Below are 12,997 nucleotides of genomic sequence, written 5' to 3' on the forward strand. Positions count from 1 at the left end.
GCACAGCGACTTCCGGCTTACCGCTTTTCTCTGACCACGCCCCCGCTGCCACACACGGCTTGTAACAAAAAATAAAAAATTTGCAGTAAACAGTAGCCTAGCAAGAAAGTCAGTGGTCACTATCTTCCTCTTGTGCACATGAAACCACTGAAGTCATCTCCTTCGGTGTCGGAGTTGAATAGCCTCAGCTTTAGTTGTCTTTTTGCACTGAGTCAATTCATCACGCTGTTGTTTCCAACGTCTCCCGTGCAGCAGCTCTATTTCCTTTTCCAACAGCCAGACCAATTGCCTTCAACTTGAAAGCTGCATCATATGCATTTCTCCGTGTCTTGAGGGTGACAAAATGACTACCGTAATCAGAATGATGGGAAGTTTGAGCGCGCTCGATTTAATCTAAACAGTAAACAAAAAAGTTGTTTGACCTTAACCCGTTCGGCAATTTCAATTGGTCTAATGCAAGCTTCATGCTGGCAAAAAACTGAGCACGTCACAGAATGTTTTTTTTTTTTTTTTAAATAAAATTTGAATGCGGGAAAAATCCATATATTAGCCGCGTCGTTGTTTAAGCCGCGAGGTTCAAAGCGTGGGAAAAAAGTTGCGGCTTATAGTCCGGAAATTACGGTATATTTTTCCATTTGTGGAAAAAGGTGCAATGAAATTGAATGGTTAATGAGTTTAATCTACCTAATATCACCTTTTGTACTCTGTGGAATTATTATCTGTGAAGTTGTAGTTAAAGGTTTCTAAACCTGTTTAGGTAATTAATTTTTCATATCAAATACTAGCCTATAGTTTATTTATTTTAGTAAGCCTATGTACGTTCGGCTAACCACAGTATTGTTTAGCCATCCATGGTCTGACCTATGCTTATGTCCTTTATCATTACAAATGCCACTGTTACAAAATGGAAGAACATTGGTAAACTTTCATGAAGGCAAGTATAATTTAGGAAAATTAAAGTGGTTAAAATCTAAACTTCCATGGAAAAATTGACAAATTGAAGTTTTCTGCAAACTAAGTTTTCTGCTTGTTCTAACCTATTCTTGTTCTTACTGGCCATGTTTGCCATCAGATATTCTAAAAATGAATTAATTCTGTGACTGTGACCAGCTGAACTTTATAATATTCTTGTCCAAATAAAAACAAATGCATAGAGTTACAGTCTCCATTTGTTTTTAACATATTTTGTGGGAAGGGGGATTTTGGCTAGTGAAAATGCTGAGAGGCTATAGTGACTTTGGAATACAACTAGCCACAGTAGCTGGTGAGCCAAAAACTAAATGTCAAGCCTTGGGGAGATGCGGATATAAACAGGGAGACAGTGGCAACCACAAAAGTCGGTTTAAACCTTTCATTAAAAATCTTCCATTATAACAGTTTGTGGATTTCAATCAGAGCTTCTCCGCCGTGACACCCCCCACGGATCTCCCATTCCGCAGCACGCTTGTTTGCCCCAGCGAGTTCGCGATGTAACCGCCAGCTCGTCGCAGGGCGAGTTAGCGGGACGCGTTCGCGGCTCGCGAATTGGGTGAGCTTTCGATTACAGCATCGGAGAGTGGGTTGGTTCAATCTGTTGCCATGCGCAGCTGAAGGCCATGTTTGCCCGGGCGGCTGCGAGCGTCAGGATGGAGTGGAATCCTTCGCTCCCCCCTGATCCCTCGCGGCCCGGTGATCGGCCCCGGGGCTCCGAGCACCGCCCCCGTACCTTTCTTCCTGGAAGTGCATGATCTCACGCGATCGCGGCGGGCACCTTTTACTGCCCATACCTGGTTCGCAGGCTCATCCTCTCTCACTACACTCGGCGACTCCCCAGGTTGGTAAGGCGATTGCGGTGCACTTGTGCCCGCAGAACGCCTCCACCTGGCGGAGCTGTCCGAGTCTCCCGTCCAGGGCCCGTGGGTATACATAGTCACTCACGACTGAGCCTACAGTGCCACTGGACAGTCCATCTCCGCTCTGCTCACCACGGCTCTCCTGCAAGTGCACCAAGCCGTGGTGCTCAAAGAACTGCATGAGGGTAGTTCTGACCTGAGATTTATGCAGGAGCTATGCTCAGTGACTGGTCCCACCCTCCAAGAGATGATGGTCACAGCGTGGTCTCTTGGGCAGGTGATGTCAACCTTAGTTGTCCAGGAGCGCCACCTTTGGCCCAACTTGGTCGAACCAGTTTGGTCTATTCGGCGGCACCGTAGAGGATTTCACCCAGCAATCTTCAGTGGTTAAAAGGCAGATGGAGACAATTTAACACATCCTGCCCCAGCGCGACACAATGTCTCGCACCCCCGTCTTTTTGTCGCAAAGGGCGTCCCCAAGCGGCAACAACACAGCCCCATCGTCGAGCCACCCGCAGAAAGCAGACGCCACCCGCCACCCGTCACCCAAGAAAGGCTTCAAAGCATTCACCGAGCAGTCCAGGAAGTAGGAGACCCACTGCACAGGAGCTGGTAAGAGCACCACTCCTTCCCCCTGTGGATGGCTGGGTGGAGGTTCTTTATTTCCTTTTCTCACCTCACCGCATGCCCCAAGGGCCGCGGTACCCACTTTTCTTAGAAAAAAAGCAGTCTTCTCATTTCCTGGGCCTCACAGACGGTGTACCCGGCCATCGTTATCATGACCACCAGGCACCGGTTCTCTCTCTGGCAGGCATGGCGCCTCGGAGGCGGGCCTCACGCCCCCACGTGCTCAGCTGTGGCAAAAATCCGCCCCTGATGTGATGGTCTCCACGGGCTACGAGGACAAAAATCTTCCTCCCCCATACCAGGCTGTTCCGGGAGTGGTCACAAGGAGCCAGGTAAGTGCTTTGATGTCTCTAGACTCAGCACCTCGGGCTCCGCCCCATCGCGAGGCCCCGCCCGCTGGTACGTCCGACATTGTAGTTCCATTGGTCCCTCTCGCGTGGAGCTTGGGGGCATGGCTTGCGCTCCCCAACCCGTCGTGTTGGTTGATCAGGACCGTCCGACTCGCCTTTGCAATTAAGTTTGCCAGGTCTCCGCCCAGGTTCAACGGCATCCGCTCCACTGCAGTGAGAGGCCAGAACACCGCTGCCTTGCACACGGAGATCACCTCCCTTCTACAAATGGACTTGATAGAGCCTGTCCCTCCAGCCGAGGTGAAGAAGGTGTTTTACAGCCCCTACTTCATCGTACCTAAAAAAAAAAAATGCTGGCAGGTTGCGGCCAGTCCTAGACCTGCGAGTTCTGAACCGGGCTCTGCACAGACTCCCACCGAGATGCTCACGCAGAAACACATTTTAGCGAGTGTCTGGCATCAGGATTGTTTCACGGCGGTAGACTTGAAGGACACGTACCTCCATCTCTGATTCTTCTTCGACACAGACCCTTTCTCCGATTTGCCTTCGAGGTTCAGGCATATCAGTACAAAGTCCCCACTTCGGCCTGTCCTCTCACGCCTTTACAAAAGGCACAGAAGCAGCCCTTGCCCCGCTAAGGGAAGTAGGCATCCTCAACTATCTCGACGACTGGCTAATCCTAGCTCACTCGCGGGACATGTTGTGTGCGCACAGGGACCTGGTGCTCAGGCACCTGAGCCACTTGGGGCTTCAGGTCAACTGGGAAAAGAGCAAGCTCGCCCCGGTTCAGAGCTTCTCTTTCCTCGGTATGGAGTAGACTCGGTCTCAATGACGGCATGCCTCACCAACGAGCGTGCGCAGTCAGTGCTGAACTGTCTGCATGTGTTCATACAGAACACGTTGGTCCCACTGAAATCCTTTCAGAGGCTCCTGGGCCATATGGCATCCTCAGTGATGGTCACACTGCTTGGGTTAATGCATATGAGACCATTTCAGCACTGGATAGAGTCCTGAGTCGAGAGACGAGCATGGCGCCACTGCACACACCGCGTCTTTGTCATGCAAGCTTGCTGCTGTTTTCTCAGGCGTGGCTGAGACCTAACATGGAGCAGACTCAGACTTGGCTGAGAGCTGGCATGGAGCAGACTCAGGCATGGCTGTTACATGGCATGGAGAAGACTCAGGCTTGGCAGTGACATGGCATGGAGAAGGCTGAGGCATGTCTGTGACATAGCATGGCGAAGTCTTAGGCATGGCTGTGACATGGCATGGAGCAGACTCAGGCATGGTTGTGATATGTCGTGTAGTAGACTCAGGCGTGGGAGGCTTGGAAAATGAGTTCAGGGTAGGGAGAGGAGGATCCTCCAAATCAAGATTTTTTTTGTTAAACTCATGTATTCCTCCCAAGTATAGTCTCCTGTTGCCGGCAACTCCCTCCACTGGTGTGTGATGAGTCCTATTGAGTACATGGACTTCAGGGTAGAGTCAAAAATGTCTGTGCATTTGGCAAGGCCACAAAACAGATGGGAATATTCCAGGACAGGTAAGTTTGCTTGGGTCAGTCGAATGAAGGGTGCTGCTAGATCCATTTCGGGAGGTCAGTTGTTCTGTTATAATGAGGGAGGTGACAGGAGCAGGATCTAAATGCAGCTAAACGTATTTAATAATAAACAAAGTTCAGAATAACGGGGTAAACACTGGAACAAAGAAAACATCCACAATGGGAAAAACTCAGGAACAAAGGAAACATAAACAATGGGAAGAAAATAGGAACACAGGATGGGCTCAGGTAATACACAGGATGAGCTCAGGTAATACATGGCAGGTCAAACACATACAAAAACTGACAATGAGTGAGCAAACAACAAGGCTTTAAATACACAAAGATTAATGAGGTGAATGAGACACAGGTGAGATACAATCAAGGACAGCTGGCAGTGATGAGGGCAGGGAATTATGGAAAATGTAGTCCGGGAGGTATAGATGACAGAGGCAAAACACAGGGCAGACAACAGCGAATCATGACCCTGAGTTACCGAAGCCTTTCTGTTAGCTCAAACCAGTCTGGCCATTCTCCGCTGACCTCTCTCAACAACAAGGCATTCCTGTCTGCAGAACTGCCACTCACTAGATATTTTTTTGTTTTAGGCACCATTCTGAGTAAACCTTAGAGACTATTGTGTGTGAAAATCCCTGGAGATTAGCAGTTACAGAAATACTCAAACCAGCCTGTCAGGCACCAACAGTCATGCCATGGTTGAAATCACTGAGATCATATTTTTCCACATTCTGATGGTTGATGTGAACATTAACTGAAGCTTCTGATCCATAACTGAATGATTTTATGCACTGCACTGCTTCCACACGATTGGCTGATTAGATAATCACATGAATAAGTAGATGTACAGGTGTTCCTAATAAAGTGCTCAGTGAATTTAGAGTATTTCATACTCTAAATCAAAAACTGACTTAAATTCAGAACTGCTCTCAGTTGATGCTAATATGACTATAGCCAAACCAATTCTGCTGTACATGAAATCTCACATTTGCACATTTTACATCTCTCAAATTCAACACGATAGCATAGAGCTTCTTCGATATGCATAGAAAATAGCAGATCATTACCATGTACTTCAATTTCTCAAGTTTTTCCTGAAAAAAATTACAAATACCAATTTTTGCCTCAGCTGTTACTCTTTTCCCCCCTCACAACCTATTGTCATGATCAAAATAGGGGGCTTGAACAGGAATGGGAAAATAACGCAGCTTTGGGGAGGGTAACCCCCTCAGGGAAATGCAGAGCAATCAGACACACATAGAGCTATCAGCAACTCGATCTGCAGATTAGGACAGGCAGGCCTCAGGCTCCACAACTTTAGGATAAGATAGACCCTCCATGCCTTTCTAAAGTGTCCATAAATCAACTGTAAATTGCCACTCAGAAAATGAATTTTCGAACCCCATAAACTCATTCAATTATCTTCGGAGAAAGGTCGGAGTGCCGTGTAAGTCACAGTTGCAGAGTTTTGTGTTGGCCGGCTAAAAAACTTTTCATGTCGAGCTGGAAAAAGTGCATTTCAGAATGTCATATCTAGATCATGGCTCACCAGCTGAGAAATGTAAAAGCCTCTCACTTAGAGTTGAGACTTAAGTGTTCTGTCTGCTTTTATACTCTGTCATCATTCTTCACCCAGATCTCTTCACTTTCCTTCCGTTAAATGCTGCCACTTCATTTTAAAAGCATGTCATTATGCTATACATCTTCTTGCACCTTCAAAGTGCCTCACTACAAAATAGACTATTCTTTTGTGGAGAATATTGTCAAAAAGCCACTGGAGAATGTGACCAACGTCGTACACCACTTCACGTTATATATAGAAGCTTATAGATAAAATTGGTGCATGCTTTTTCCTGGAACCAAAATGTGCCTGCCAGAACCATGTTTACTTTGTTTAGAACTGACCCGCAATTGTTCGGAAGTCTTCTACCATAATCAAATGCCAAACTCTTAGTCATCCAAGGTGTATTCTGCTGACTTTTGCAGCTTTGTCAACAGGGACAACATCTCAAGGGCACAAGATATTTGGTAAACTGTGCTTGTAGCCAGGGGTTGAATGGCTTGCTGGAGGCTGGAACATTTCATGTAAATGAAGTTCGGAAGGAGATTGACCTGCATCCTTGATCGCTGCGGCATCATTCATTCTGATTAGGGCACAGATCCACACGACTCATCTATGCTGGTCTGATGGATTAGCCAGCCAGACTAAAACCTCCTACAGGAATTCAAAAATCCTACAGTTTAATCTCCTGATAATATTCAAGAATGGGCAGACAACACCAGGCTGGATGCTAGACAAACACAACTATAATGTTGCTATTTCTCAAATTTGTTGGATAAGAAGCAGCCTTGCGATTGTGATGGTGTTTATTTTGCCTTCTAAACCTTGATACCCTGTATCTGCAGTGCTAAATGACATTGCAAAAGATAGAGACCCTCGGCAAAATCACTTAGATTGGATCGCTATTGAAAAAAATGAACAACCCTTCATTAACCCTCGGTGAGAATGAATATTGACTTTAATATATGCTGTCAGATTTTTTTAGTTCTTCTTAGTGCCTGTCATTTTCAAGGGCTTTCTCGCTGCTAATGCTGAGTAGCACCAATAACCACCCTATTGTCTGTGAATGGTCTCCTGCAGTCAAATGACTCATGCTCTGTTTATCACCCTCCCAACCCACCATACAGTATTATCATAGATATAGAATAGCCATAATCAGGTTAATCTGAGCATGGGGGGACAGACATACTTTCCTGTTCCCCTCATTCATAATGGTGTAGTGGGCTGAAGCACACAACTGGCAATCAGAAGGTTGCTGGTTCAATCCCCACAGCCACCACCATTGTGTCCTTGAGCAAGGTACTCCAACTCCAGGTTGCTCTGGGGGGTATTGTCCCTGTAATAATTGTAATGTAATTTGCTTTGAATAAAAGCATCTGCCAAATGTATTGACTTTATGTTTGGGGTCCCAGAGACCCCAATGCTTTATGTGTAAAAATACTAATAATATTCTTGAAATGAACTTTTATCTTCCCCTTAAATTATTTTTTAATATGTTTCTCTGATTTTATAAAACACCAAGGGACAGATTTTATTGAAGGTTTAGCTCTCTCGTTTATCACAAATAGACATGCACTTTTCAGAAATCTGACTTGAGTTTTTGTGTAAACCAGACATGCAATGAATTAATGAAGATTAATTCATTGTTTTTAATCATGTTTTACACTTGATGTCTGTAAAACCCTCAACATAATAATGTAACATTTTTTGTGTGATGACTTATCAAGTTTTGTTTATAATTAGTTCTCATAATATTTTATATATTATATTTTTTCTAAAATATTTATTTTAAACTTCTGTCATCATTTAATCACTTTCATGTTATTCCGAACCCAGAAAATGTAGAATGCAAAAGAAGATATTAGAAAGAATGTTCAGGACTTAAGAGTCTCAGTCGCCATTCACTTTCATTGTATGGAAAAAGATGCAATATAAGTGAGTGGGACTGTCATCCCATAACATTCTAGCTAACACCTTATTTTATGGTACATGGAATACAGAAAGTCATACAGGATTTGAGCTTTTATTTTGGCCTTGGGGTTTCTAAGACCCCAAATAAAACATGAGGGTTAAAGGAATAGTTCGCCAAAAATTATAATTCCCTCATCATTTACCCTCATGACATCCTAGATGTGTATGACTTTCTTTCTTCTGCTGAACACAAAGATATTTAGAAGAATATCTCCGCTCTGAAGGTCAAATGGTGGCCAGAACTATGAAGGTCCAAAAAGCAAAAAACAAAAAAAAAGCCAGCATAAAAGTAATCCATATGACTCCAGTGGCCATATGGTGTGGGGGAGAAACAGATCAACATTTAAGTACTTTTTTACTATAAATGTTGTACTTTAAAAAATAAAATAAAATTACTATCTGCCCAGTTGGTGGCGATATGCACCAATAATGTAAATCAACCAAAACTAAAGAAGAATGTAAAAGTGAAAGTAGAGATTTATAGTAAAAAGTACTTAACCCTTTCACACGTACGATAAACCATGTGATTACACTAGGCTGGGGTCAGAGGCATACGATCAAACGGGTGTGATGATTCATGCTGCTGTTACCAGTAAAGAGGGACTGAAGCTGTTATTATAATGAGCCAGCTGCTCAAATAGACTTTTCAACATCACAATATCTTTATTTTTTTTTCCATTACAAACATTAAAATGATCACTAAAAAAGGTTTATAGCAGTTACGTCAGAGCTGACTGTTTTGATGCAGTGCTGCAACAATGTTTTCTGATGTCAAGAAAATAATTTACAGTCTAAACTAGCAAGTCTACTTGAACCTTTCCGTTCTTTACTTATAGGCAGGGCTCGAGTTGAGGGGAAATGCGAGGGGATGCCATCCCCCTTGTTGCAAGAGATACCAAAAAGCATGGCCCTTGTAAAACCACCATTCCCCCTTACCATTACCCCTTAGATCAATTTTGTCATGTATTACTTACTTATCATGCAAGTAAAATATTTAATATTTAATTTGAATATGTTTGATAAACAACAGAGTTTAAATAAGGGTGATTAGCTGGTTAGAATTAGATTTCGACATGTGTGAGGTTGCCAGATATCTATAAGTGAAATCCCCAATCGGATCTGGACACATGTACAGTTTGGGTATATTCTGCTAAGGTGACACTTTAGTCCTGCAATTTGCCAACCTTGAGCATACAAGCTCCCTCTCCACTGGGAAAAAAAAGATGCCTTTTTTTTTTTTTAAAACACTGCAAAACAGGTATGTCGGAGTTTGCGATGGGTTGAATTGTCCTTCCTAGTGTTCAAATTAAACTTAAACCACAAGTTTTAAAATGTTTCACACACTTTAAAACATGATCAAGTAGTAGATTGGAGTCGAAAAAATGCTTGTCTGCAGTGGGCGAATGATCTAAATAATTTAAGTGATGCTCATTTTTGTCCTGATCTATTAAATTATAAATACATACAAAAATGCAATTCACACAAACCATTTACTTGATTACTTCCCTTCTATGGTGAACATTTTTCAATTGCTGAATTTAAAGTCATATTGATATTTTTTCTGGGGTTAAAGTAAAAAATGTCACTCTACAGAAACGTCCACTTTTGGTATGGCAAGATGTCTTAAAACGTATTTAATTTTCTAACATTTAAACTTAGACCACATTATTAGATTACTCTTTGACTTTATGAATACTTATAAATGACAGCTTAATGATTTTAAAAAAAAATTGTGCATGTATTTAAAAACCGCATACACCTTTTTTTGTCACTGGTGTTACCTTACTTCTTTAGCAATATTAAAGGTGTTTATGAAATATTATTTCAAATTTTTTTCAATACATGCAGTCAGAGGTACAGAAAATTAATGATAATCTAACTAATAAGGAGATTATGTTTTATTTATTTTAATCAGGTTTGTGTGTGTGACTGAATGATGTTAGTTCATTTGTGCAACCATGTATTTGCTATAACAATGAAAATATTTGAAGTGTAGCAGAATTCAATGAATTTAAAATTATCATCATGTCACATGTGACAGATTTTATTTAATGTGAAATAAAAAAAACACAATAACACCAGTGACACAACAAATCACCAGTGACATAAATAACATATACACATGCCTCATTTCATAAGAACTGAAATCAGTTAGTAAATCTATCATAGACAACATTTTAACTTCATTAGAAAACAACTAAAATGTACAACAAAGTACATTATCTAGTAAGTAAGTACAATAGCATGACATAAAATAGTCACAATTGGACAATTGCAGTTTAGACAATGACTTAGAGGGGAAAACTTTGAACTGTCCCCATTTTCCATTTCATGGTGCCTTTTTTGCTTTTTTTTTTTACTTGCCCAACTGCTGCATAATGAACTCCCAGAACCGCTGATCAATCTGAACTGAACGCTTATTTAGTGCCATGGGCTCTGGAATCAGGCATATGATCTGGTCATCACCGTACCAGTTAACATCATCTCTGGGGCTTGGCCAGAAAAACTTATTGACTCCATTGCAGTGCATGCATTTGACTTGCACATTGTTTTCCTCCACCTGCAGGATGATGCCAGGGTAGGGATCATCATCATATCCCACAACACACCACTGCCCAGTGTGATGCTCTTCTATGACATTGGGTCTGAAATCTTTGCCTGTTTGATTGATCGCATCCATAGCTACAAATGTAACCTCCTCTAGGCTGTGGCATGGACACTCAAACACCCCCTCAGCAGCCTGGCAGAAACAGCTTATGTCCCTGTATTTGAGAATGCCGGGAGAAACGCTAAGGACCTCATGCATTTTCATGGTGCCTTTAATGGTGAATATGGGTACTTGCTTTAAACCTTCATCCTCCTCCTCAACTTCTTTCTTACTCACATAGTAGAATTTCACCTTGCTTGTGTCCTTCAGCAGCTGGAAAAAGCTCTGTGCATCAGGAATATCTTTCCCTTGACAAACTAATGCGTCTGCTGTTCTCTTCAGTGCAGCCCCCACTCCATCTGGTGAACCCTTACCGTGACTTGCCTCAAAGAAGTTCCATGTCACAGTCGAGAAACCCCTCTGGTGTGGCTCCGTGGATATGATGTAAAAGTTTAAGCGGTTTCTGTATTGGGTGGCAGGGCCATCACTAAAAAAGTGAAGGTTTTGGACATCAGTGTGGTCCTTTTTCAGGAAATTAAGAATAGGATCCAAATGAGCCCATATAGCTGGTGGGTCATGCCTTCTACTGGGGGAGATAGTGCAGAAGGGCAAGGGGGCCTGGTTTGCCAGATAAAGCACTCCAGTGCAGTTCAGTTTGAACCTTGAAACACTGGGTGATCTATCTGGTGAGGATGGGGGGGTCAATGCTCCTGCTCCTGCTCCTGCTTGCTGACGGACCCTCCATGCCTTTCGCTCATATCTCTTCTCCCTTTCACACAAATCACTTATTCTCTTTCTTTTTTGTGTGTTAATGTCACTGACATAGCTCTGTTTCCTTTTCTGCAAATACTCTGGGTTCAGGATCAGCATCCCTATGCTTTCGGTATAGTCGCTGTTTCTCAGCTGCACTCAGTTTAGCCATACCCTCAATTTAGAAATACCTGACCAAAGGAGGATTAACAATGATAAAGAAAAGTTAGAATCACACAATTTTAGTGCTATTTTATGCAAAATAACTAAATTAATAGCTTAGAACAAAGTTTATCTATAAAAGGGAGTCACTGGTGTTACCCATAAGGAAGGTGACACCAGTGACAGTAACACCAGTGAAAATTTTCATGAAAACTGCATTTTACAAAATGGCTGCTGCAAGGTGTCAAACCACATGTTGTCAATCATGGTATACTCACTAAATTAAGTAGTTTAATCCATTTGTATTCTAGTTTTTTACAATCCCCAAACAATAAAGGAGGTCATACCAGTGACTTCAACTAAAAGCTTCATATGAAATCATGAGATAAATGTGAAGATTTCTGATAACTGAAAAGAGACAGTGGACTTACCGTGGGCTTCTCTTCATAGATCTCCAGGAAATTGGAAGAAGGAAGTCAAATGATGTCATCAGTGTGATTTTAATTCCAAAATAAGAGCTTTTTTGTGAAATGGTAACACCAGTGACACAACTCCAGGGGACCACTACTTTCATTATATATTTTATAATATTTATTTAGCATTTTGTTTTTTTATGTAATTTACATCATATATTTGATAGTTATGGACACATTATTGTATTTTAAATGGAAGAAAACACTGTATTTGACCTCAAATTAAAGCATTTTCCCTCTGTACATGACTGTGGGGACGAGCACTTCTGTGGTGGTTGGAATTCTAATTAATTAATAAAAATCAAATATTGCCACATTGATGCCTCAAGAAGGTGTAATTGTTCAAATAACATATCGTTTCATTTTAAAATATAAAGAAATTGTAACCCTAAAGTGTTTTTCAAGTGTAATATTTCTGTAAAGGCTAGGGACAGAAAAATTGACATTTTCGTAGAATGACCCGTCTCTGAAATTCCTGAAAAAATAAATGTTGGCATGACTAGTGCAAAATAATATTTTATTGTTATTTCTTAAAAGATAAACAGTGAAATAATTGTTTTAAAATATGATTCATTAAATCAAAATCTTTGGGTGTAACTAACATGTAGAAAGCCATTTAGTTGTTTATGTTGACCATAAAAACTATAAAACACAATAGTGTTTTGTCAGTATTTAGTTTGCTGAGATAAACATTTGTACTGAGACTGTATTTAGTATAGACAGGCCTTCTATTAAAATGAATGGGAGAAATTGGAATGCCCAGTAGTCAATGGATGTAGAAAGGAAGATGTTTAAAAAACATATGAAATGTTCAGAACATGTAATTAATATCATAATATTTATATAAGAAAAATATAAGAGTTTTTTTTTTTACTCTTGTGCATTCAAGATGCATGTGGCAGCGGGGGCGTGGTCAAGCGCCCGTCCGGGAGAGGAAAGCGGTAAGGGCGCTTACACCTGAGCTAAATTATGCCTAACACCTGTCTCTAATTCCAGTGAGCACGAGGAGAGCGGCATAAAAGCAGACACAGAGCCTCCAGTCGAGAGAGAGCGAGCCCCACAAGCC

This window comes from Xyrauchen texanus, chromosome 9 (assembly GCF_025860055.1).
Source record: "Xyrauchen texanus isolate HMW12.3.18 chromosome 9, RBS_HiC_50CHRs, whole genome shotgun sequence".
Lineage (NCBI taxonomy): Eukaryota > Metazoa > Chordata > Actinopteri > Cypriniformes > Catostomidae > Xyrauchen > Xyrauchen texanus.